This window comes from Heterocephalus glaber, unplaced genomic scaffold, assembly GCF_053883595.1.
Source record: "Heterocephalus glaber isolate CG9 unplaced genomic scaffold, H.glaber_assembly_v1.0 deba00001593, whole genome shotgun sequence".
In the NCBI taxonomy this organism is placed as follows: domain Eukaryota; kingdom Metazoa; phylum Chordata; class Mammalia; order Rodentia; family Bathyergidae; genus Heterocephalus; species Heterocephalus glaber.
This window is the reverse complement of record NW_028258368.1, coordinates 1721385-1746657: the sequence shown is the minus strand read 5'-3', so window position 1 is coordinate 1746657 and position 25273 is coordinate 1721385. Positions and strand designations below refer to the sequence as shown.

The following is a 25273-nucleotide window of genomic DNA, read 5'->3' as shown; positions in this document are numbered from 1 at the left end:
TTTATTGGTACATTTTAGGTATACAATACGTTTACATTTATCATTGGGTGCTTGTACCTGTACATGATGTATCTTGGTTCTTTTTTTTTCCCCATTACCTATGCGCCCTTCACCACCCCCACCCCTTCCACCCTTTCCTATTTACATAGACTTTGTTTCGATTTTTTCCTTTTCTCATAACTTTTCCTTTCCCTTCTTTCCTTTTCCCTTCCCCTCCCACCTTCCCTACCCCTTTGGACCTTTTCTTCCTATGTCAAATTATCAATTATTCATTTTAATAATTTTAACCCTTATTTACACTTTCAGTTCCTCACACTAGAGAAACTATTCGGTATTTACACACGTGTGTCCTATTTATTTCACTTAAGAGTATGGCCTCGATATGCATCCATTTAGCTATAAATGACTCGTTTCTCATTCTTTATGGCTGAGTAGTATTGCATTTTATTAAAAAACCACATCTTCTTTAACCAGTTTCCAGTTGATGGGCACTTGGGCTGCTTCCAAGTTTTAGCTATTACAAACTGTGCCGCTATAAACATAGGTGCACATATATCGCTGTGGTATGGTTCTTTTAATTCTTTGGGGAAAATACCCGGCAGGGGAATAGCTGGGTCAAAAGGGACCTGTATCCCTAGTTCTTTGAGGTATCTCCGTACTGATTTCCATAGTGGTTGCATCAGTCTACACTCCCACCAACAATGGAGAAGAGTTCCTTTCTCCCCACACCCCGTCAGCATTTGTTATTGGTTGATTTCTTAATAGTAGCCATTCTCTCTGGGGTGAGGTGGAATCTCAGTGTTTTCATCTGCATCTCTCCAAAGATCAGTGATGTTGACCATTTTTTCATATGCTTATTTGCTGCTTTTACTTCTTTGTCTGAGAAATGTCTGTTCATTTCAGATGCCCATTTCTGAATCAGGTCTTTAAATCTGGGGGGTCTAATTTTTTTCAGTTCTTTATATATTCTAGATAGTAGTCATTTGTCTAAGGTACAGCTACTGAAAAATTTTTCCCCACATTGTAGGTAGGTTGTCTCTTAGCTCTGTTGGTGTTTTCTCTTGCAGTGCTGAAGCTTTTTTTTTTTTTTTTTTTTTTTTTTTTGGTACCTGAGATCGAACTTGGGACCTTGCACTTGCAAGGCAAGCACCCAAACCACTGAGCTAAATTCCTGGCCCTCAGAAACTTTTTAATAAGATGAGATCCCAGTTGTTGATTCTTTGTGCTAGTTCCCGTGCTACTGAGGTTTTGTTCATAAAGTTTTTTCTTATGCCAATGTCTTCAAGAGTTCTACCTAACTTATCTTCTAGCAGTTTAGCGTTTCTGCTTTAATATTTAGATCTTTAATCCACTTCAATCTTAGTTTAGTGCATGGTGATAGATATGGGTCTAGTTTTAATCTTTGGCAGGTTGAAATCCAATTTTTCCAACACCATTTATTAAATAGGCTATCTTTCCTCCAGTGAGGGTGGTTGGCTCCTTTGTCAAAGATGAGGTGGCTGAGTATGTCTGGAGTTGTTTCTCATCTTCTAATCTAGTCCACTGATCCTTGGGTCTGTTTCTTTGCCAGTACCATGCTGTTTTTATCACAGTAGGTTTGTAGTATAGTTTCAAGTTGGGGATTGTGATACTTCCTGGCATGTCTCTGTTGCTTAGAATTGATTTTGGTGTTTTAGGTCTCTTCTGGTTCAATGAATTTTTGGATCATTTTCTCTAGTTCTGTGAAGTATATTGTTGGAATTTCAATTGGCATTGCATTAAATCTATATAGTAGTTTTGGAAGTATGGCCATTTTCACTATATTGGTTCTTCCTACCCTGGAGCAAGGGATGTCTTGCCATTTTCTTATATCCTCTTCAATCTCTTTTTTCAGAGTGTTGTAGTTTTCAGTAAAGAGGTCTTTTGCTTCCTTTGTTAGACTGATTCCTAGATATTTCATTTTTTTGGATGCTATTGTAAAGGAATTGTTTCTCTAATTTCTCTCTCAGTGAGTCTGTTATTTGTGTATAAGAAGGCTATTGTTTTTTGAATGTTGACCTTGTATCCAGCTACTCTGCTGAATCTGTCAATTAAGTCTAGAAGTCTTTTGGCAGAGTTTTTTGGGTCTTCTATGTAAATTATCATATCATCAGCAAATAATGACAGTTTAACTTTTTCCTTTCCTATCTTTATTCCTTTTATTTCTTTCTCTTTTCTAATTGCAGGACTATATTGAACAGGAGTGGTGATAGTGGGCTCCTTGTATTGTTCCTGATTTTAGCGTGAAAGTTTTCAGTTTTTGACCATTTAGTATGATGTTGGCTGTTGGTTTTTCATAGATAGCCTTAGTCAGGTTGAGATAAAGACCTTCTATTTCAATTTTCTGTAGCATTTTTATCATGAACAGATGTTGGATTTTGTCAAATGCTTTTTCTGCATCTATTGAGATGATCATATGGTTTTTGTCCTTAGCTCTGTTACTATAGTGTATTACATTTACTGATTTATGGATGTTGAACCATCCTTGCATCCCTGGGATAAATCTGACTTGGTCAGGGAGTATGATCTTCTTGATGACCCTCTGTATTCTGTTTGCCAGTATCTTGTTGGGTATTTTTGCATCTATGTTCATTAGGGAGATTGGCTTGTAGTTGTCTTTTTGGGTTGAGTCTTTCCCTCGTTTTGGAATCAAAGTAACACATGCTTCCAGGAATGAATTTGGAAGTATTGCTTCCCTTTCAATTTCCTTGATGATTTTATTTGTTTTTGTTTTGTTTTGTTTGGTTTGGTTGGGTTTTTTTTGGTGCTGGGGATCCAACTCGGGTCCTTGCATTTGCGCAGCAGATCCTTGATGATTTTAAAGAGTAATGGTGATAGTTCTTCCTTAAATGTCTTGTAGAATTCAGCAGTGAAGTCATCAGGACCTGGGCTTTTCTTTGTTGGTAAATTTTTTATTACATTTTCAATTTCACTCATTGTAATTGGGGTGTTTAGAATTTTTATATCTTCTTCATTTAACTTTGGCAATTTGTATGTATGAATCTGTCCATTTCTTCTGTGTTTTCCATTTTATTAGAGTACAGGTTCTCAAAGTAGGTATTGATGATCTTCTGGATTTCTGTTGGATCTGTTGTGAATTCACCTTTTTCTTTCTTAATTGCATAGATTTCAGCCTTTTCTTTCCTTTTTTTGATAAGGTTGGCTAAGGGTTTATTTATTCTTTTGAAAAACCAACTCTTTGATTCATTGATTTTTTTGTATTATTCTCTTAGTCTCCATTGCATTGATTTCTGCTCTGATCTTTATAATTTCCTCTCTTGTACAAGCTTTGGGTTTGTTATGCTCTTCTTTTTCTAGGAGTTTGAGGTTCTGCATTATGTATTTTGAGTTCTCTCTGTTTTCCTATATGGGCATTCACTGCTATGAATTTCTCATGTAGAACTGCTTTCATAGTGTCCCATAGATTCCTGTATGTTGTACTGACATTATTATTTACTTGTAGAAACTGTCTAATTTCTTCTTTATTTTCCTGCGACCCATTGGTTGTTCAGAAGAATGTTATTCGATTTCCATGTGTTTGTATGTGTTTTGTGGTTTCTTATGCTATTGATCTCCAATTTTATTGCACTATGGTCTAATAATATACAGGAGGTAACTTCAATTCTTTTACATTTACTTAGATATGTCCTATGAGCTAACATGTGATCTATTTTGGAGAATGACCCGTGCGCATCTGAAAAGAATGTGTATTCTGATTTTGTGGGGTGGAACACTCTGTAAACATCTATTAAGTCCATTTGTTCAATAGCTTGGTTCAGTTCTAGAATTTCATTGTTAATTTTTTGTCTAGATGAGCTGTCTATTTGTGATAGTGGGGTATTGAGATCCCCCACTACAATTGTATTAGTGCTTATTTGGTTTTTCATGTCCATTAATATTTATTTTGTATAGTTGGGGGCATTCATATTTGGTATATATATATATATATTTATGATTGTCATCTCTTCCTCTTGCATTGTTCCCTTCACAAGGATGTAGTGACCATCTTTATCTCTCTTAATTAGTTTTGGTTTGAAATCTACTTTGTCTGCAAATAAGATTGCTACCCTTGCTTTTTTCTGGGTTCCTGTCGCGTGGAGAACTGTTTTCCATCCTTTTACTTTCAGTTTATGAATTTCTTTTTGAGTTAGGTGTGTTTCTTGTATATAGCATATTGTTGGATTTTGTTTCTTAATCCATTCTACCAGTCTATTTGTTTGGATTGGTGAATTAAGGCCATTAACATTGATGATTATAATTGATACATATTGACTCATCCTTGTCATGATGTTTTACTGTTGTTGGCTCTTTTATTTCTTATTTTTCCCCCTTTCTCTTTAGTTTCTTACCTTCACTGGTGGCTTCCCTCTGTTGGGCCTCATGGAGTTGTGACCTTTATTGTCTTTTTCTAGGATATTGTTTAGAATTGTTTAGAGTGCCAGTTTGGTGTTCGTGAAAGTTCTCAGGTGTTCTTTGTCATGGAAGTATCTAATTTCCTCACCAATTTTGAAAGATGATTTTGCAGGATACAATAGTCTAGATTGGAAGTTATTTTCTTTCAGGGCTTGAAATACTTGACTCCAGGCTCTCCTTGACTTGAGGGTTTGTCTTGATAAGTCTGCTGTGATTCTGATGGGCTTTCCTTTGTAAGTGATTTGTTTCTTTTCTCTAACTGCCTGTAGGATTTTGTTCTTCTGTTGGGTTTCTGGGATCTTGACTATTATATGTCCAGGTGTAGAGTTTTTTTGATCATGGTTAGTTGGAGTTCTATATGCCTCACTTATCTGTATGTCTAATTCTCTACCTCTGTCTGGGAAGTTTTCAACTATTACCTCTGTGAACAGGTTTTTTTAATGTCAATTGTACTTTCTCTTGTTTTTTTGTGGACTCCTATCAGTCTTATGTTATTCTTCTTTGCATCATCTAGCAGCTGCTGGATTGATTTCTCATGGTCCCTTATCATTTTTAAGAAATCTCTGTTTTCATGGTCATTAACCGCAATCCTGTCTTCTATATCTGATATTCTATCTTCACATTTCCTTAATCTGCTGTGCATACTTTCAGTGGAGTTTTTAATCTCCTGAATATCTGTTTGAATCTGTTTCATGGATTCCATTTCTTTCTTATGTTGGATGATCACGATTTCCATTTCTTTCTTATGCTGGGCATTCATGGCTTCCAGCATGTTTCTGAGCTCATCTATTTTTTTTTATCTGTTTCTGTTCTAGAGCCTCTAATCATGTCTTTCACTCTACTCACCATCTCTGTAGTTATCTGGGAGATTATTTCTGCTTTGAATTTTTCTAGACCCTCATTCATCAGTTTTGTTACTTCCTGTGCTATCACACAGGAATGAGGTGTCCAGGTGGTTGATTATCAGACTTTTCCACCTCATTTCCCCCAGAATTTGCCTTTTGTGGGGTGGAAGTCTGAGTCTGTGCCTTGCCTTCTCATTTTTGTTTTTGGTATCATCCTTGGTTTAATTCCTGAGTTGATTCTTTGAAGTTGCTTATTGTAAGTATCTTTGTTGCTTGTAATTAGAACCCTTATGGAATGATTGCTTCTCAGAGGTGTCTTCCAGGTATAGCTGGTCTTTAGGTTTTGAGTCTCTAATGACTCTGATGCTATCTCATTTTCATTTTACCAGGAAAGACAACTGATTCGATCAATCACAACACCTTACCCCAAGTGATACAATCAGCAACACCATAGCATCAAGTACATCTTAGAAAATGACAATTTGTGGTAGTTATTAATCTCTCACCTTTAACTGTGTGAATTAAATCAAAATTGAGGACCAACCCAACATACGTTTATAGTGAATAAACTCTTCAATGTGGCAACTTTACCCTTTGGGATGGGGAGTTAGAAGGAGTTGGGGAGGGACGGATAGGTAGGTAGAAGGATAGGGGAAGGTTAGCAGTGAGGCCAGAGGACACGGGCGAGAGACGGAAAAAGACAAGAAAAGAAAAATAAAGAAGAAATACAAATTAGGGCCAGAACAGAAACACAAAGGGAAATGAAGAACAATGTGGGACAGCAAGGGACTGAGGGGGAGAGAGAGATAAAGAAAAGAGAAAGAAAGAAAAAAGAGAAAAATTAAAATTTGAAACAAGTAGAAAAAGAAAAATTAAAACTAAGAGCAAAATGGGCTGGGGGTTTAGCTCAGTGGTGTCACCACCTGCCGTGCAAGCGCATGGACTCAAGTTCGATCCCTGGTACCAAAAAAAAAAAAAAAAAGAGCAAAGAAATAGTAATAATTTTGAAAATAACAATTAAAAGATAAAATGAAGGGCCTCCTTCAGGTTATGTCTCTGTTGTCACAACAGACAAAGCGGGCAGCAGTGTGCAGATATAAGTCAATGAGTCTCAGCAAGCCAGTCGCAGACCCATGAAATTCAGTCAAATTTCTGGCTTCAAGTCCCAAGTTGAGCTCCCTGTCCTCCTGCAGGGTTGAACTCTGCAAGGCTCTACTAAAGGTTCCAGCTGCTCTTCCCCTGAAGATAGTCCAGGTTCCGATGGGAGGTGATGATCTCTCCAACTTACCAAGTACCGTGATCTGGTGTGCCTTTATTGCAGAGATTCTCTTCACTTTTCCAGTGGGCTTCAGTTTTCATCAAGGAGCCTGAGAGAGGCCCTCTGTCTGTTGTTCACTTTTGCAGCTCAGGACAATGGCCTTTATGCCCCCCTGTGCCTCTGTAGTGTGGAACCAGGTAGCTGCACAGCCAGGAGGCCAGAGGTGGGGTGGGGTGGGTTGCAGGCTCCCGCATGGCTACACTGGCAGCTGGTGGGCATGCCGAGGGGTCCTTAACCAAACTAGGTTTTGAAGTTCTTTTCTAGGTGGCTTTCACCAAAAACCACAGCCATACCTAGGATCAGGAACACAGTGGATACCCACAGCCTCCAAGTGTTTTCCATTGTCCCTCAGCAAGGTGCCAAGGTCTAGTGTTCAATAGAAGTGGTCCAGACAGCCCAGGTTAAGTGAGGACCTGGATGTGTGAGAGGAAGCCAGAACACAGCATCACACCTTTATATACCACCCCAGGCCTTGGAGACTCCTCCCCCCGCCCCCGGCTTGCCCATTACCTTAAAAGGAATTTGTTAGACAGGAGATTTTTACCTCAATATTCTAGTTTCTGTGTGACAGGAGCCTTCAGCAGCCCTGCCCACACCTCATCTCCAAGAATTTGCTTCATCTACTACTTCACATGCAGCTGCAACCTGGAGGAGACATTCATAGAGATCCCCTGCCAACCACCCTCAGGGCCAGACTGATGTCATTCTACTCTGCTTACTGCTCACCTCACCCACACGACATGTCAGGAGGAGACACCTAGCTAGAAGGTATCAGTGTAGAGATAAACATTAACATTTTTGTGACAGTAACTTGGCTGAAATAATTAAGATTTAAAGTTCTGGTTGTGAAAACTGAATTTTACCTTAAGGAAAACTTATCCCAATGCCTGGAGGGAGGGTCAAGAAGTGACACTTCTTTAGAAGAAGAGCCAAGCATGGTCATATCTCAGTACTCGACCACTTTGAAACGTCAAATTTGTTACTGGACACATTTTGTCATGGTGCCATTATTTGTTTGGTCCTGGATCCACAAGCTAGAGCTTGTCGGTGTCAGTTGCTTTGTATCTTGGTACCCTTTTCAGCCAAAGCAATTCGTTTGTATTCCTCATTTCCAGTACTTGTCATACTTCCTGAACCAACTAACAGTGAGTACCAAGGTACCACTGTCCTGAGGACAAGACTCACATACTTGGACAGCAGGAAGAAGACAAGCAATGAGTACTTCTTCTTGTTCTTTTACTTATTTTCTTAGCTTAAGATACTTGAAAATATATTAAAGATATATCTTTTTATATCGAGATATAAAATGAGAGAATTGAAAGCACTGAGAAGTATACTATATTAGACACACTGGGATCCTGAACTAGATCATCCATCATAGATGATAGATTTAAAGCAACCAGAGAACACAACCCTGCCTGGTCTCTTCATCCATAAAATGGAAGTAACAATATATTTATCTTATTGGGTTGTTGGGAAGATTAAATGTAAAATATGAGAATAGAACAGTGCTTGGCATAAAGCAGTCCTCAATAAATGTTCACTTTTGATTAGATTACCTATTAGGTATGCTCTTTATTATATATTGGAATCACTTGGGGAGCTTTCAAAACAATATTCCCAGGCCTCACCCAAGACCTATTTCTAAATATTCTTGAGATGACAGCCCAGGTGTTGGTATATTTTAAGGCATCCCAAGTAAGTGGCATCCTCCAGGGCTCTGGACCATTGCAAAAGTAGTGGTGAACCAATGGCATGCATGCCGCAGCAGGCTGTTTGTATCATTGAAAGCTCTAAAAAGTTCACCATCACTACATTATTACCTCTTTGACAACAGGAATTGCTCATCTTTATATCACCAGCACTTGAGCTAATGACCCACACATGGGAAAATTCAGCTCTGTCTGTTGGATTGAACTGATAATATGGGAAGATCTAGAAGGAAAAAAATTCCAAGAATGTACTCCAAGCATCTCGTAAGACCTCAAGATCATTTTAGGTGTAACTATTTCCCAACATCATATCTAGGTACCCAGGAGGAGAAGGCTTACCTGGGCACCTTAGGGACACTTGAGGAATATGAGGTAGGGGAATGAATATTAGTCAACACCAAAAAAGTTCACAGAAGCTCAGAATCATACTCATAGAATACCAATGGTTTGTAGCTTAAGCTACATTCTCATTTCAGAAAATGGAAAAAATATCTTTAACATATATTAAAGAATACTGTTCAAACATCAGTCTTTCCTTGATTTCTGAAGCAGGACTGGCACTTCTTATGAAGACGTACAGTGGTTTATAAAACTCACCTAGCTCGGCAAATAAATGTTGAAATCCCAGTGATCACTGAAGGACAAAGGATATGGATTTTAGGAATTAAAAACAAAACCAGAAGCTTTCACTTAAAAATGTAGAAGCCGTTGGAACAATGCGGGGGATCACCAGCCAAATTTACCTGACTACGAAGAGGCTAGGTTTTGTGCACTGTGCTAACAGCAAAGATATAGATTCAGATTGCAGAAATTAGAAGCTATTATTCGTAGAAAAAAAGATGCACCTGGAGTGCATAATGCTAAGGGAATTAAATCAAACACAGAAAATTAAGTATCATGTCTAAGTATACGAGAAGTGGTATTTAAGAAGAACTATAAGTATATAAAAAAACTCAAACTATAAATAATGTAAAGAGCAAAATGAAAGAAAGATAATAGGAAACAGGGAAATGGATATTGTGGAGATGGGAAGGGAATCTGAGAATGAGGGGATACGCAAGAAAGAGGAGGAAAAGGAGAAGTAAAAAGGATCAAGATGCAATAGGTATATGTACCAATATCCCACAATGAATATATTCATTACATATCACAAATATATACTAATAAAAATTTAAAACACTAAACGAGAAGCTACTATTGGGTCCTCTTCCCTTTTTGAATCTGCTTTGCAATGATTACTGTAGCCAAAAAGATGAAAATATTTTGAAACACTTTGTTCTTTCTGAATGTTCATTCACCTTGCCATCTCAGTTTACTATAGTTTGGTTTTAGTGAATGTTAGAGAATTTTGCCAAAGATTTTACTTTCTACCAAATGTTCTTCTTTTTTTTTGGTACCAGGATCGAACTCAGGTCCTTGTGCTTGTGCAGCAGGCAGTGAAACCACTGAGCTAAATCCCCGGCCCCCAAAGATTTTACTTTCAATCAGTCAAAAAGCATTTATTAAATACCCATATACTCTAAGCACTACACTAGATAAATAAGGTTTGGTTGCACACATGCTACAAGCTCTCCAGTGGTTCATAATTCCAGTAATTGAACTATAAACTGGTTCAACTTTAACTTTTACTTTAACTCAGAACTTAAGCAGAGAGAGATAACATGCTTAATAGTTTCTGCTTACACTTTTTTAACCTAATACTGAGGGCATTTCGAGGGTCTCAACTCAAATATCGTTTGTTATGAGCTTGGAAACACATTCTCAGTCGAAGAACAGAAAGCAGTATTACCTTACACCTTAAAGCTGTATTAATAACTGGTGCCATCAACTACTTTTGATAAATAAAGCTTACTTAGGAAGTAAGGCTGATTTTCTAGTCTGTAAATGAACTAAGACCTCTACTGGCTCCCCATCCCATTCCTATGTGTATCATGTTATCTGTGTGGGCGCGCGTGTACCCGTGTGACTTTTTGTGCGCATCAGGGATTGAACCTAGGCCCTCGCACAAGTTAAGCGCACTTTCCTGAGCTCTTACCGGAGCTACACCCCCAAGCCAGCCCGTTGTAAACATCTTGATTCTCTTTTCACTTTTACCAGCCAGAGGCTAAAACATCCTTTTTGAAACAGAAAAGCATCAAGCGGAAACTTTTGACACTTTCACTTTTTAGTGCCTCCTCTGAAGCGTAAGCTACTAGAATCTGTAAATCTCTGATGGGTACCATTTTTCTTTCCTCTCTATGGAGAGGAATTTCAGAGTTGGGAAGTAGCGGATATGTGATACGTTTACACAGCAATGAATCAGTTCTTTTCAAATGGAAACCGTCCTCATCCTTCAGCATCCTTCCTCGCTTGTGTTGTAATTTATACCTCCAAAGCCTCCTGCATGTCTCCCCAGTGACATGAGCTCTTCCTTCACTCCAGGTTTACACTGTACTTCAATTACTACTGTACTTCAATTACTACTGTAATCTCACCACTCTTTTTTTTTTTTTTGGTGCCAGAGATCGAACTCGGGACCTTGCGTTTGCGAGGCAGGCGGTGGAACCACTGAGCTAAGCCCCCGGCAACCGCTCTTAAGGCCTGAAGTGTTCAGATTTGGTAAATCCTTCCCAGGCTTTAATGTAAACCATACCTCAAGAAAGCTGGTTTTTCAATAATGAAGCTTCAGAATTTTTAATGTCACCTCTCATTTCCCAGTGCTCAGTCCTGCTATGAGAAGTGGTCACAGGCCTGATTCATGAGCTTTCTGGGGGACTTAGATTATTTATTTACTTTTATCTCTTGAAGAAAAATTCTACTTTCTCTACCCAAAAAAAGTATAGTGTTTTTTTTTTAATTTCTGTATATACAAAAGTGGTATCATCTGAATGTATCCCTTTGCAACTTGCCTTTTACCCCCAGTATGATGTTTTGGATTTACTCAAGATGATACGATACATACCAATTGTAATGATTAACAGTAATCTGTCTTTCCCATGATAAACAACGTTGCAAAGAATATTCTTGCTTGTATTTCTTTAAGTGCAGGTAATAGTTTCTCCAGGGAATATGACTTTGAGTGGAACTGTGGAGGAAGAGTGGTGTATATCTTCAGTTTTTCTAGATATGGACAAACCGCTTTCCAAAGTAATTGTTCCAGTTTAGACTGCTACCATTTCTGCATACTCTCTCTGGTATTTTTCTTTTCTTTTCTTCTTTCTTTCTTTTTTTTAAATAGTTTTCAACTTTTATATTTGGGAGACAAAATACACCAGCCAAATGATAGAAATAAAACTAATGTTTCTTGGGCTGGGGATTTAGCTCAGTGGTTCCACTGCCTGCCTCGCAAGTGCAAGGTCCTGAGTTCGATCCCTGATACCAAAACAAGAAACTAAGGTCTTTATTATCAAGGTTCAAGATTCCAAAATTTCACAATAGTATGTTTAAATATTGGCTTTTGCATTCATTTATTGGCTCTATACTATTTCCTGTTTTAATTTTTTCTTCATTAAGTTTATTGGTACATTTTAGGTATACAATATGACATTCATCATGGGGAATTTGTACCTTTACATGATACATCTTGATTCTTATTTTTTCCCCATTCTCCTGCCCTCCCTCCGACCCCTCCACCCCTCCCTATTTACAAAGACTTTGTTTTTGTCTTTTCCTTTTCTCATATTTTTTCCTTTCCCTTCTTTCTTTTCTCCTACTCCTCCACTTCCCCTTTCCCTTTGGACCTTTTCTTCCTATTTCACATTGTTTATTTTACATTTTGATACTCATTTACACTTTCAGTTGCTCACACCAGAGAAACTATTTGGTATTTACACATGTGTGTCCTATTTATTTCACTTAAGAGTATGGCTATAAATGTCTCTAGTTTACCATTCTTTATGGCTGAGTAGTACTCCACTTTATTTTTTTAAAAAACACATCTTCTTTATCCAATCACCAGTTGATGGGCATTTGGGCTGTTTCCAAGATTTAGCTATTACAAACTCTGCCACTATAAACATGAGTGTCCATATATCTCTGTAGTATGGGGCTTTTTTTTTTTAAGAGACATTTATTTTGGTTTATGACACATGGCAGGTTTTTTGGTTTTGTTTTGGGGTTTTGTTTTGTTTTGTTTTGTTTGGTACTGGGGATCGAACTCAGGTCTTTATGCTTGTGCAGCAGGTGACAACACCACTGAGCTAAATCCCCGGCCCTAGCACGGTGCTTTTAATACTTTTGAGGAAACACCCAGCAGGGGAATAGCTGGGTCAAATGGGACTGCTAATGTTAGTTTTTTGAGGTACCTCCATACTGATTTCCACAGTGGTTGCACCAGTCTACACTCCCACCAACAGTGAAGAAGGGCTCCTTTTTCCCCACACCCACACGAGCATTTGTTATTGGTTGATTCCATAATAGCAGCCATTCTTTCTGGAGTGAGGTATAATCTTAGCATTGTTTTCATCTGCATCTCTCGAATGACCAGTGATGTTGAACATTTTTTCATATGTTTATTTGCTGTTTCTACTTCTTTGAGAAATGTCTGTTCATTTCAGATGCCCATTTCTGGATTGGGTCTTTAAATTTGGGAGGTCTGATTTTTTTTTTCACTTTAAATTACTGGTACTTTTTAATAGTCACAAGATTTGACACATCAAAAAAATACCACTAATAAATAACAAAAACTGAATGTTTATCAAAGTTACAGCAGACATACTGTTCAGCTGAGAATCACTTCAACAGAGTAAGGCTCTAAAGATAGTAGAGAAACCAATACTTGCTGGACTGTGATGTGCAGCTTTCTTCCTGTGTGGGTTGGTTATACAGGTGGCTCTGGCTCTCCATGGTCAGGATTATCATGATAAAACCAGTTTTCACCCAACAGTGTTTCAAACCAAATTTTCACAAGTTGGAGTAGTGTGTACCAGATGTTGAGGAATGTCCTGGAAAGGTTAAAACTTGAAGACTTTCAGAATTTCTGATAGCCAATACATTCTTTAAAGAGAGCAGGATAAAATGGGTACCACCAGATACATTTGATGCACTGGGTTTACTTTACGACAGGCAAGTCAGTGTGTCTCAATTTTGAAGACCACAGATGACAGAATAATTCAAGTTAGAATATGAGGTGTGTACTTTTTTTTTTCTTGGTACCATTGATCGAACTCGGGTCCTTGTGCTTGTGAGGCAGGCACCAGAACCACTGAGCTAAATCCCCGGCCCTTGAATATGGGGAAAGTTAGGATCAAATGAGTTTTTAACTAGAGTATTAGTAATCCTCAACTCTTCACAGGGAATGGTTAAGTCTTCAAAATTTTTTATAGTCATGCTTCTCCATTCTAAATTCACTAAACTAAATGGTACCTTGTAGAGGTAATAAACAGGAATGAACTGACAAAAATGCTACTCTCAAATGGGCCCATGTCCATTCCTTGTGTCTACTTCCTATACTTCATCCCCCCTTCACCCAAAAAATACCCACTTCAGGTTCTATACCAAAATGACCTGTTCCTGAATTACTTTCAAATGAATAAACTGCTCTGTAGTTTTGTAGTGTATATGCTACTCAGGTCTACACAATGTAGGATGACACAGCCTAGTCTTGGTTCTCAAATCTGGAAATCTCAAGTTCAGCCTCCTCTGAAGACCCTTCCCAATAACCAGAATTGGTGATCCCTAGATTCAAACAATACAAGTTAAAATAGCCTAATATGTGAAAACATTTTAAAATAAAACACGATTCTTTGTGGCTAAAATCTAAATCTGGATTATTCGTGTCTGGCATTGTGTAAACATATTTTTAAGTTCATTTTGTTGGACTTCATTAACTACTTCAGGTTCTGCAGGACTCTTCTGAACTTTGGCTACTGCCAGGTTTATCCCATGGGTGAACCCAGCTTGGGTAATACTAGCAACCTGGACCATGGAGCTGCGAATCTTTGCAAAGGGAGAGACTGCTCTGCTGCTACTGTTCTCAGAAGGGGAAGGAGTTACACGATGCCCTGCCTCAAGTTCCATGCTGAGACCAGAGCTGGGAGTCTTTTGAGATACAACTGAATGAACTGGTTCAACTGACAAAAATTGGGGGCCTGTCCCAGAAGACACATCTAAATGAGATGGCCGAGAAGGTGTCTGTTCCGTTGATTCTGATTGAGTTTCTTCATTAGAAACTTGATTGGTCATTTGATTTCCTTCCTCACTAGCTTGCTGAGACCCAGACTTGGTCTCTGACGGCTCAGTCATTTTGTTTTGTGCATCTTGGACAAATCTGTGGCAGTAAATATCCATAGGCTTAGCAAAGCCAGTCAATATGTGTATGTTGTCAGAAGGGCTCTTGTTCAAAGGAGACTCCTGGCCTTTTCCAAGCCCACTTCCATGCGCAACAGTGACCTCTGAAGGAGCATGAATACTAATATCAGTGCTACTAATAGACTGAGATCGACTGCCTAATCGAGGTGCTGAAGCAATAATACCACAACTAGGAAGAACATAATTGATCAGCCCTACATTTTCTAAAGAATTAGCTAGCTGCTTGTCTTCATCAGACTTGGAATTGATAAGGAATTCATCAGAGTGGTATGAGTCATCTGAAGACATGTCCTCATCAGACTCTGCCTGGACCTTATTATCCATCACTCCCGAGTTTTCTATAGTCTCAAGACTACTATCTGATTTCCAAAGGTTGACTTTTAAGTTTGGTTTTAGAAAATTAACTTTCATTTCAGATTTTGTAAAGTTTCCTAATTTTCGTAGGTTGCCAATATTTACATTGGATTTGGTCTGTTTCACTTTTTGAGTTAGAGAGGAAAATTTGCTCATTAAAAAATTCTTCCCCTGGGCCAAAGAGCCTTGGTGTTGAGATCTGATACCAATGATTCCTTCATGAGGTTTACTGTTCTTCCTCTCGAGTTTTCTCACGATTATGGGCACATCCAGACCTACAGCTTGCTTGGTGATCTGCAACATCTCTGCAAAGGCACTGAAGGGTGTCTTTTCCATCTTCTTCTGGATTACGTGGTACAGCTCTCAGTGTGTGGAAATAACCACTTGCTTCTTTATATCTGTAGTATAGTCGCATGCAGGAAAACTTTGGCTTACCAAAAAGAGTCTGTTCAGGACCTATTTCTATTTTTTCCAGGTTTTCTAGACTTAGTCATCGATACTGGTTTACTTTATCCACTTCATCATCATAATAGGCCACGTAGTAGGCAGAGTTAGAAAGCAATAACAGCACATCCACATCTCTATGAGTAGCATCAATGAGGCTGGGATCACAATAAATAAGGGGGCCCAGTCCCCATGGAACTTTTCATCATCAGGCAGCAGTAATTTCATGTAGCTTTGTAAAAGCTGACTAATCAGTTCGTGGTGGCTTCTCTGGCTTTCCTTATGCAAAGCTTCATGCTCTTTCTCCTTGGTAAATATGAAATAAAGATCTTCTGTCACTGGAATGCCTTGCATCAAATTTATAACGACTTGCCTATAAGCATCCTTAAACTGATTGAGGTAATACCTATTCGCTGAGTTGACACCATCTTTCATAACTCCTGCTAACTTCCTTTCACCTGTCCTTGTAAAGTCACCCTTCAGAGCAGCTGTCCCAGCATACTGTCTGATAATGGAGTCACCATTGTTTACCCACATTATCTACTAGATCCGATTACATTTCACAGGCAGTGGCTGCTCTGGGGGCATCACACCTAATTTTTTCAGCTGCTGTTCCATGACCACTCTTGCGATGGCAGCTTGGACCACGTTTGTGCGATCCAGGCAGTCCATGCAATTAACTCGAAAAATCCCTTCTTTTTAAATTTTTTTTCTGTATTAAATTCTTTTATTAGTACATTGTAGGTATACAACACAATTACATTTCTCATTGGGAATTGTACCTTTATATAATGCATCTTGGTTCTTATTTTTTCCCCATTCCTAGCCCTCCCTTCACGCCCTCCACCCTTCCCTATTTACAAAGACTTTATTTCCATTTTTTCCATTTCTCATCATTTTTCCTTTCCCTTCTTTCCTTTCCCCTGCCCCTCCCACTACCCCTACCTCTTTGGACCTTTTCTTCCTATTTTACATTATCGATTATTCATTCTAATCATTGGTACATTTTAGGTATACAATGGAATGACATTCATCATTGGAAATTTGCACCTTTACATAGTCTCTCTTGGTTCCTATTTTTCACCCTTGCCCAGCCCTCCCTTCAACCCCTCCATTCCTCCCTATTTACAAAGATTTTGTTCCTAGTTTTCCATTTTCTCATATTAATCCCATTCCCTTCTATTCTTTCCTCTAGCCCTCCCACTTCCTTCCCGTTTGCCCCTTTTCTTCCTATTTCATATTACCTATTATATATTTAGTCCTTATTTACACTTTCAGTTTCTCACATCAGAGAAACTATTTGGTATTTATACATGTGTGTCCTATTTATTTCACTTAAGAGTATCACCTCAATGTGCATCCACTTAGCTATAAATGTCTCTAATTTCTCATTTTTTATGGCTGAGTAGTACTCCATTTTATTTTAAAAAACCACATTTTCTTTATCCAGTCTCCAGTTGATGGGCATTTGGGCTGTTTCCAAGTTTTAGCTATTACAAACTGCACTGCTATGAACATGGGTGCACATATATCACTGTGGTATGATTCTTTTAATTCTTTGGGGAAGATCCCCAGCAGTGGAATAGCAGGGTCAAATGGGACTTCCAGTCCTAGTTCTTTGAGGTATCTCCATACTGATTTCCACAGTGCTTCCACCAGTCTACACTCCCACCAGCAGTGGAGCAGGGTTCCTCTTTCCCCATAGCCCCACCAGCATTAGTTATTGGTTGATTTCATGATAGCAGCCATTCTTTCTGGAGTGAAGTGGAATCTCAGCATTGTTTTCATTTGCATCTCTCGAATGACCAGTGATGTTGAACATTTTTTCATGTATTTATTTGCTATTTCTACTTCTTTGTCTGAGAAATGTCTGTTCATTTCAGATGTCGATTTTTGGATTGGGTCTTTACATTTGGGAGGTCTGATCTTTTTAAGTTCTTTATAGATTCGAGATAGTAGACCTTTGTCTGAGGAAGAGCAGGTGAAGATTTTTTCCCACATTGTGGGTTATCCCTTCACACTGCTGGTGGTTTCTCTTGCTGTGTAGAAGCTTTTTAATAAGAAGAGATCCCATTTGTTGATTGTTTGTGCTAGTTCACGAGCAACTGAGGTTTTGTTCATAAAATCTTTTCCTACACTGATGTCTTCAAGGGTTCTACCTAACCTCTGTTCCAACTGGTTCAGAGTTTCTATTTTAATATTTAGATCTTTAATCCATTTTGATTTTAGTTTAATGCATGGTGAGAGATACAGGTCTAGTTTTAATCTTTGGCAAGTTGAAGCCCAATTTTTCCAGCACCATTTATTACAGAGGCTATCTGTCCTCCAGTGAGGGTGTTTGGCTCCTTTGTCAAAGATGAGATGGCTGAGTGTGTCTGGCGTTGTTTCTGCATCTTCTAATCTGTTCCACTGGTCCTCAGGTCTGTTTCTTTGCCAGTACCATGCTGTTTTTATCACAGTAGCTTTGTAGTAGAGTTGCAGGTTGGGGATTGTGATACCCCCTGCCATGTCTCTGTTACCTAGAATTGCTTTTGCTATTCTGGGTCTCTTCTTGTTCCAAATGAATTTTTGGATTGTTTTCTCAAGGTCCATGAAGTATGCCGCTGGGCTCTCAATTGGAATTGCATTAAATCTATATAGCAGTTTTGGAAGTATGGCCATTTTCACTATATTAATCCTTCCTACCCAGGAGCAGGGGATGTCTGTCCATTTTCTGATATCATCTTCAATCTCTCTTTTCAGAGTGCCATAGTTTTCAGAGAAGAGGTCTTTGATTTCTTTCATTAGGATGATTCCTAGGTATTTCAGTTTTTTGGATGCTATTGTGAAAGGAATTATTTGCCCTATTTCTCTCTCAGTGAGTCTGACATTGGTGTAGAGGAAAGCTATGGATTTTTGTGTGTTGACCTTGTAACCAGCTACTTGACTGAATTTGGTTATTAAGTCTAGAAGACATTGGGTGGAGTTCTTGGGGTCTTCTATAGAGAGTATCATGTCATCTGCAAATAATGACAATTTGACTTCTTCATTTCCTATCTTTATTCTTCTTATTTCTTTCTCTTGTCTAATCACCATGGCTAATGTTTCCAGAACTATATTGAACAAGAGTGGTGATAGTGGACATCCTTGTCTTGTTCCTGATTTTATTGAGAAGGATATCAGTTTTTGACCATTTAGTATGATATTGGCTGTTGGTTTTTCATAGATGGCTTCTATCAGTTTGAGGTAGAGACCATCTATTCCAATTTTTTGTAGAGTTTTTATCATAAATGCATGTTGGATTTTGTCAAATGCTTTCTCTGCGTCTATGGAGATAATCATATGTCTTTTGTCCTTGGCTCTATTGATATAGTGTATTACATTGATTGATTTGCGTATATTGAACCATCCCTGCATCCCTGGGATGAATCCCACTTGATCAGGATGTATGATCTTCTTGATGATCTTCTGCATTCTGTTTTCCAGTATCTTATTAAGGATTTTTGCATCTATGTTCATTAGCGAGATTGGCCTATAGTTCTCTTTTTCAGTTGGGTCTTTCTCTGCTTTGGGGATCAAGGTGATGGTTGCTTCCAGGAATGAATTTGGGAGTATTGCTTCCCTTTCAATTTCATTGAAGAGTTTAAACAGTAGTGGCAGCAGTTCCTCTCTAAATGTCTTGTAGAATTCAACAGTGAAGCCATCAGGGCCCGGGCTTTTCTTAGTTGATAAGTTTTGAATTACGTTTTCAATTTCATTCGTTGATATTGGGTTGTTCAGAATTTTTAGGTCTTCTTCATTTAACTTTGGTAATTCATATGTATCTAGGAATCTGTCCATTTCTTCTGTGTTGTCCATCTTATTGGTGTATAGGTTCTGGAAGTAGGTATTGATGATCCTCTGGATTTCTGCTGGGTCTGTTGTAATTTCACCCTTTTCATTCCTAATTGCATGGATTTCGGCCTTTTCTTTCCTTTTTTCTGACAAGGCTGGCTAAAGGTTTGTCAATTTTGTTGATTCTTTCCAAGAACCAACTCTTGGCTTCATTGATTTTTTTGTATCCTTCTCTTAGTCTCCATTGCATTGATTTCTCCTCTGATCTTTATAATTTCCTCCCTTGTATGAGCTTTGGGGTTGTCCTGCTCTTCTTTTTCTAGAAGCTTGAGGTTCAGCATTAGGTTGTTTAATTGGGCTTGTTCTGTTTTCCTAATATGCGTATTCACTGCTAGGAATTTCCCTCGTAAGACTGCTTTCATTGTGTCCCATAGATTCCAATATGTTGTATTGTCATTGTCATTTAGGAACTGTCTGATTTCTTCTTTAATTTCTTCTGTGACCCATTGGTTATTCAGAAGTGTGTTGTTCAATTTCCAAGTGTTTATGAAATTTTTTGAGTTTCTTTTGCTATGGATCTCCAATTTCATCTCACTATGGTCTGATAATATATAGGGGATAACTCGAGTTCCTTTGCACTTACTTAAGCATGTTCTGTGTGTGAGTATGTGGTCTATTTTGGAGAATGACCCATGTGCAGCTGAGAAGAATGTGTATTCTGATTTTGTGGGGTGGAAGACTCTGTAAACATCTGTTAAGTTCATTTGTTCAAGAGTTCGACTGAGTTCTAGTATTTCATTACTTATTTTTAGTCTAGTTGATCTATTTGTGACAGTGGGGTGTTGAGGTCCCCCACTACAATTGTATTAGTGCATATATGACTTTTCATGTCTGTTAGTATTTGTTTTATATAGTTGGGCTCACTAGTGTTTGGTGCATAGATATTTATGATTGTCATCTCTTCCTCTTGGATTCTTCCCTTTACAAGGATGTAGTGTCCTTCTTCGTCTCTCTTAATCAGTGTTGGTTTGAAATCTACTTGATCTGCCAAGAGGATAGCTACTCCTGCCTTTTTTTGGGTTCCTGTCGCATGCAGTATTGTTTTCCACCCTTTAACTTTCAGTCTATGAGTTTCCTTTGGAGTTAAGTGTGTTTCTTATATGCAGCATATTGTTGGATTTTGCTTCTTGACCCATTCTGCCAGTCTATTGCTTTTGATTGGTGAATTGAGACCATTAACATTGATGGTTATAACTGAAACGTATTGACTTGTCATTGCCATGACTTTTTCTTTTTGTTGGGTTCTCCCCCTTTACATTTAATTTCTTGTCATGCCATATGGGTTCATTCTGCTTTGCTTCCTGGGGTTGTGATCCTCAATGTCTGTTCCTAGGATATTGTGTAAAATTCTTTGGAGTGCTGGTTTGGTATTCATGAAGTTCCTAAGGTGCTCTTTGTCATGAAAGTATCTTATTTCTACATCCATTTTGAAAGATAGTTTTGCAGGGTACATCAATCTGGGTTGGAGGCTGTTTTCTTTTAGGGCTTGGAATATGTTACTCCAAGCTCTTCTTGCCTTGATGGTTTGTGTTGAGAAGTCTGCTGTGATTCTGATGGGCTTTCCTTTGTATGTGATTTGTTTCTTTTCTCTGATTGCTTGGAGAACTTTGTTCTTCTGTTGTGTTTCTGGAATCTTAACAATTATATGCCTATGTGTAGATTTTTTTTTGATCATGGCTGTTTGGAGTCCTATATGCCTCACTTATCTGTATGTCCAGCTCTTTTCCCCTGCTTGGGAAGTTTTCTGTCATTATTTCTGTGAAGAGATTTTTTTATGTCATCTGCACTCTCTCCTGTTTCTTCATTGAGCCCAATCAGTCTTATGTTATTGTTCTTTGCATCATCTAGCAGCTGCTGGATTGATTTCTCATGTTCCCTTAGAATTTTGAAGCAATTTTTCTTTTCCTGGTCACTAATTGCACCCTTATCTTCTATATCTGAAATTCTGTCCTCACATTGGCTCATTCTGCTGTGTAGACTTTCAATGGAGTTTTTCATGTCCTGGAAATCTGTCTGCATCTGTTTTATGGATTCCATTTGTTTCTTATGTTGAGATTCCATCATGTTCCTGAGCTCCTCTCTAGATTTATTAATCATGTCTTGCACTAGGGGCAAAATTTCTCCTGTTATCTGAGAAATTATTTCTGATTTCATTTTTTCCAGATCCCCTTTTGTTGCCAGTTCAGTGGGTCCAGGTGGTTGAGTATCAGAGTGTTCCATCTCATTTCCCTTTAGGGTTGCTGTAAGTGATCTGGAAGTCTGGTTTTGAGACTTATTTACATGTTTTCTCATTTCGACTGGGGCGGGGGGCTGTTAGTGCCTGCATGGATTACCTCCTCTGGGCTGGGTGAGGTGGGACAGGGGCCAGGAGCAGCAGTAGGGATGGTGACCCAAAAGCCCTTTCCTGTGGGCTGGGAGCAGTGGGAAGGATGGTGGCCGGGAAACCCCTTCCTCTGGATCAGGAGCAGTGGGATGGTGGCTCAGAAGCCCCTCCCTCTGGGCCGGGAGCCATGGGAGGGATGGTGGCCTGGAAGCCCCTTCCTCTGGGCCAGGAGCAGTGGGACAGAAGGTGGCCCAAAAGCCCTTTCCTCTTGGCTGGGAGCAGCGGGAGGGATGGTGACCGGGAAGCCCCTTCCTCTGGACCAGGAGCAGTGGGATGACGGCTCAGAAGCCCCTACCTCTGGGCTGGGAACAGCGGGACTCAGTACCTTGGTCTGGTGGTCTGCTGTCCTCTGCGTCTTTGTAGTGTGGAATCAGGTGGCTGCCTGTCTGCAGCCGTCTTCCGCGAGACTCAGGACCTCAGTAGGGCATGCACAGACCTGCCTGTCTGTAGCGGGCTGATTGGCATGTATTCCGTGCAACTGGGGACCTTGGTAGGGTGTGGGCAGACCTGCCTGTCTGCAGCGGGGTGATTCGGCATCTTCCACGCGACTCGAAAAATCCCTTTTTGTTTACATATCACTCCCGCTTGATCAACCCAACACCACTTCATGTCAAGAATAATGTCATAGATGGCATCTGTTAGGGTTTGAACAGTCTCAAACTTTCTTCCTCGGCAGTGCTCATGAAAGTCAAAGGAAACGTAAGTGAGATGAGAGTTGTTAAAAAGCAGCACTTGTTTCAGGTAAGCATCATCAATAATTTTCTCTCTTCCTGTCTGGTTTACCAAGTTAATAATAACCTGTTTTTTGTAAATATTCAGTTGTTCTTCGAAATGGGGACAGAAATAGGCAACAGTTTCCTTTTCACTTTTGTCCAGCCAAGATCTTAGATTATATTGATACCCAACCTGGCTCCAAAAGACAGGCACAGAGCCTCATGTCTGAATAAAGGACAGTGTATGATTATGAACATGAATTAACTGCTCAGTCTCCACATAATTTGCAACATTTCCATTTTTATCCACTCCTCTTCGTTTATAGCACATTCCTGCTCTGTGTCTACTCCGGTGTGAAATAAGAGCCACTAAAAATCGTGGGTGAATGTCATCTACACAGGTGGACTCCTGAGGGGGTCTCTCTGGGCTGCTTTTCTCATCATCAGATGATTCATTATGATTAACCACAAGCTCTTCAATCTGCACAAAACCTTGGATAAGGGGAATAATCCAAAAGTCCACATCTGGTGTACCAATCTCAGTAAGATCTTGTATCATATATTTATTCCAAAAAAATCGATCATCAACCTTCTGCCAGAGGGGATGGCCATCCTTCTCCCCAGTGCTCTCTGCCTTTGCACCGAATTGGTCAGGTCATAGGTCAAGCTATAGTAAAAGGATTCTGAGTCCATGAACATCTTCAACAACTCCTCAAGTAATCGTCTCTCCAATTTCTCCTTTTCTTTACTTTCCTTAACTTTTTTTTTTTTATTTGGAGCAGACACATTGGATTTAATATTTATAAAGGTCTTCAGTAGAAACTTTGAGTCATCAGGAGATGGTATAATCTTCTCCGGTTTGTTAATCCCAAAATGATGCTTCTTACAGAGCTGAGTGAAGTTGAAGCTTCCCAATAACACCTTCTACCAATCCCAAACGAATAGGATTCCAGGCAAGAAGTAGATCAGTAGTGGGTCGGAGCTGGAGGCCGCCGTCGCGGCTGCTGCACCACAGCGCGCGCTCCCCCTGCTGCAGGATGTAGAGGTCCTTGGCTTGGAAGAGCTCCATGCTGGCCCCGCGCGCCGAGGGAGGACGCGGCCCCGGGCCCGGGGGGCGGCAGGAGCCCCGGGAGCGTCTCCTCAGCAGCGGCTGCGGAGCCTGCGCCCCAGAGTGGCCTGGGACGGACCCTGCTGGGAAGCTCGGCCGAAGAGCACCTCGGGCCCCACCCGCCCGGGGAGAACGGGCCCCGCCAGCGGCCCAGGCAGTGAAGGTCTCAGGTCTGATTTTTTAAAGTTCTTTAAATATTCTAGATGGTAGACCTTTGTCTGAGGAACACCTGGTAAAAATTTTTTCCTAATTTCGAGTTGTCCTTTCACCCTGCTGGTGATTTCTCTTGCTGTGTAGAAGCTTTTTAATAAGATGAGATCCCACTTGTTGATTGTTTGTGCTAGTTCACAGGGAACTGAGATTTTATTCATGAAGTCTTTTCCTATGCCTATGTCTTCAAGAGTTCTACCTAACCTCTCTTCCAGCAGGTATAGTATTTCTGTTTTAATATTTAGATCTTTGATCTACTTTGATTTTAGTTTAGTGCATGGTGAAGGATATAGTTTTAATCTTTAGCAAGTTTAAATCCAGTTTTTCCAGCACCATTTATTAAAGAGGCTATCTTTCCTCCACTGAGGGTTTGGCTCCTTTGTCAAAGATGAGGTGGCTGAGTGTGTCTGGAGTTATTTCTGCATCTTCTAATCTGTTCCATTGATCCTCAGGTCTGTTTCTTTGCCAGTACCATGGTGTTTTTATCACAGTAGTTTTGTAATGTAGTTTCAAGTTGGGGATTGTGATATCCCCTACCGTGTCTTTGTTGCCTAGAATTGCTTTTGCTATTCTAGGTCTCTTCTTGTTCCAAATGAACTTTTGGATTATTTTCTCAAGTTCTGTGAAATATACTGTTGGGATTTCAATTGGGATTGCATTGAATCTATATAGCAGTTTTGGAAGTATGGCCATTTTCACTATATTGGTTCTTTCTACCCAGAAGCAAGGGATGTCTTTCCGTTTTCTGATATCCTCTTCTATCTCTTTTTTCAAAGTGTTGTTGTTTTCAGAGTAGAGGTCTTTGATTTCTTTCGTTAGGTTGGTTCCTAGGTGTTTCCTTTTTTTGGATGCTATTGTAAAAGGAGTTGTTTCTCCAGTTCCTCTCTCAGTGAGTCTGTTGTTCGTGTAGAGGAAAGCTGCTGATTTTTGTGTGTTGACCTTGTATCCAGCTACTTTACTGAATTTGGTTATTAAGTCTAGAAGACTTTTGGTGGAGTTCTTGGGGTCTTCTATATAGAGTATCATGTCATCTTCAAATAATGACAATTTAACTGCTTCATTTCCTGTCTTTATTCCTTTTATTTCTTTCTCTTGTCTAACTGCTGTGGCTAATGTTTCCAGAACTATATTGAACAGGAGCGCTTCTATACTATTTCCTTTACATCTAAAGACATATCTTTCAACTCTGGGAAATTCTATTCTGGCCCCCACCCGCTTCAAAATGGGAAAGGAACATAGGACTTTGCACGTGCTAGGCAAGCATTCTATGACTGAGCTACACCCCCAGCCTTGGTCTGTTTTAGGGTTTGGGGTTGTGTTTGTTTGTTTTTGAGACAGGGTCTTGCTAAATTCCCAGCCTGACCTCTAGCTTGCAATATTCAATACAGATCAATAGGCTACAGAGTAGATGAACAGATAAAACTTCATCTATTTTATTTCAAGTTGGAAAAAAAGGACTTATTCACTCCTTTCACATTTTAAAACACCAGAAATAGCTTAAGAAACCAGAAGTAGCTTTGGTATATGGATTCTGAAGGAATATTTGGATTCTGAAGATTAATGAATTCACTAAAAGACACTTAATACTAAAAGT

At 39.4% G+C, this 25273-nt stretch overlaps 1 pseudogene; it reads right to left on the bottom strand.

Moving 5' to 3' along the window:
- Window positions 1-13576: 13576 nt before the first annotated feature.
- Window positions 13577-23430, bottom strand: LOC101713983 (phosphatidylinositide 4-phosphatase SAC2-like; annotated as a pseudogene).
- Window positions 23431-25273: the final 1843 nt, after the last annotated feature.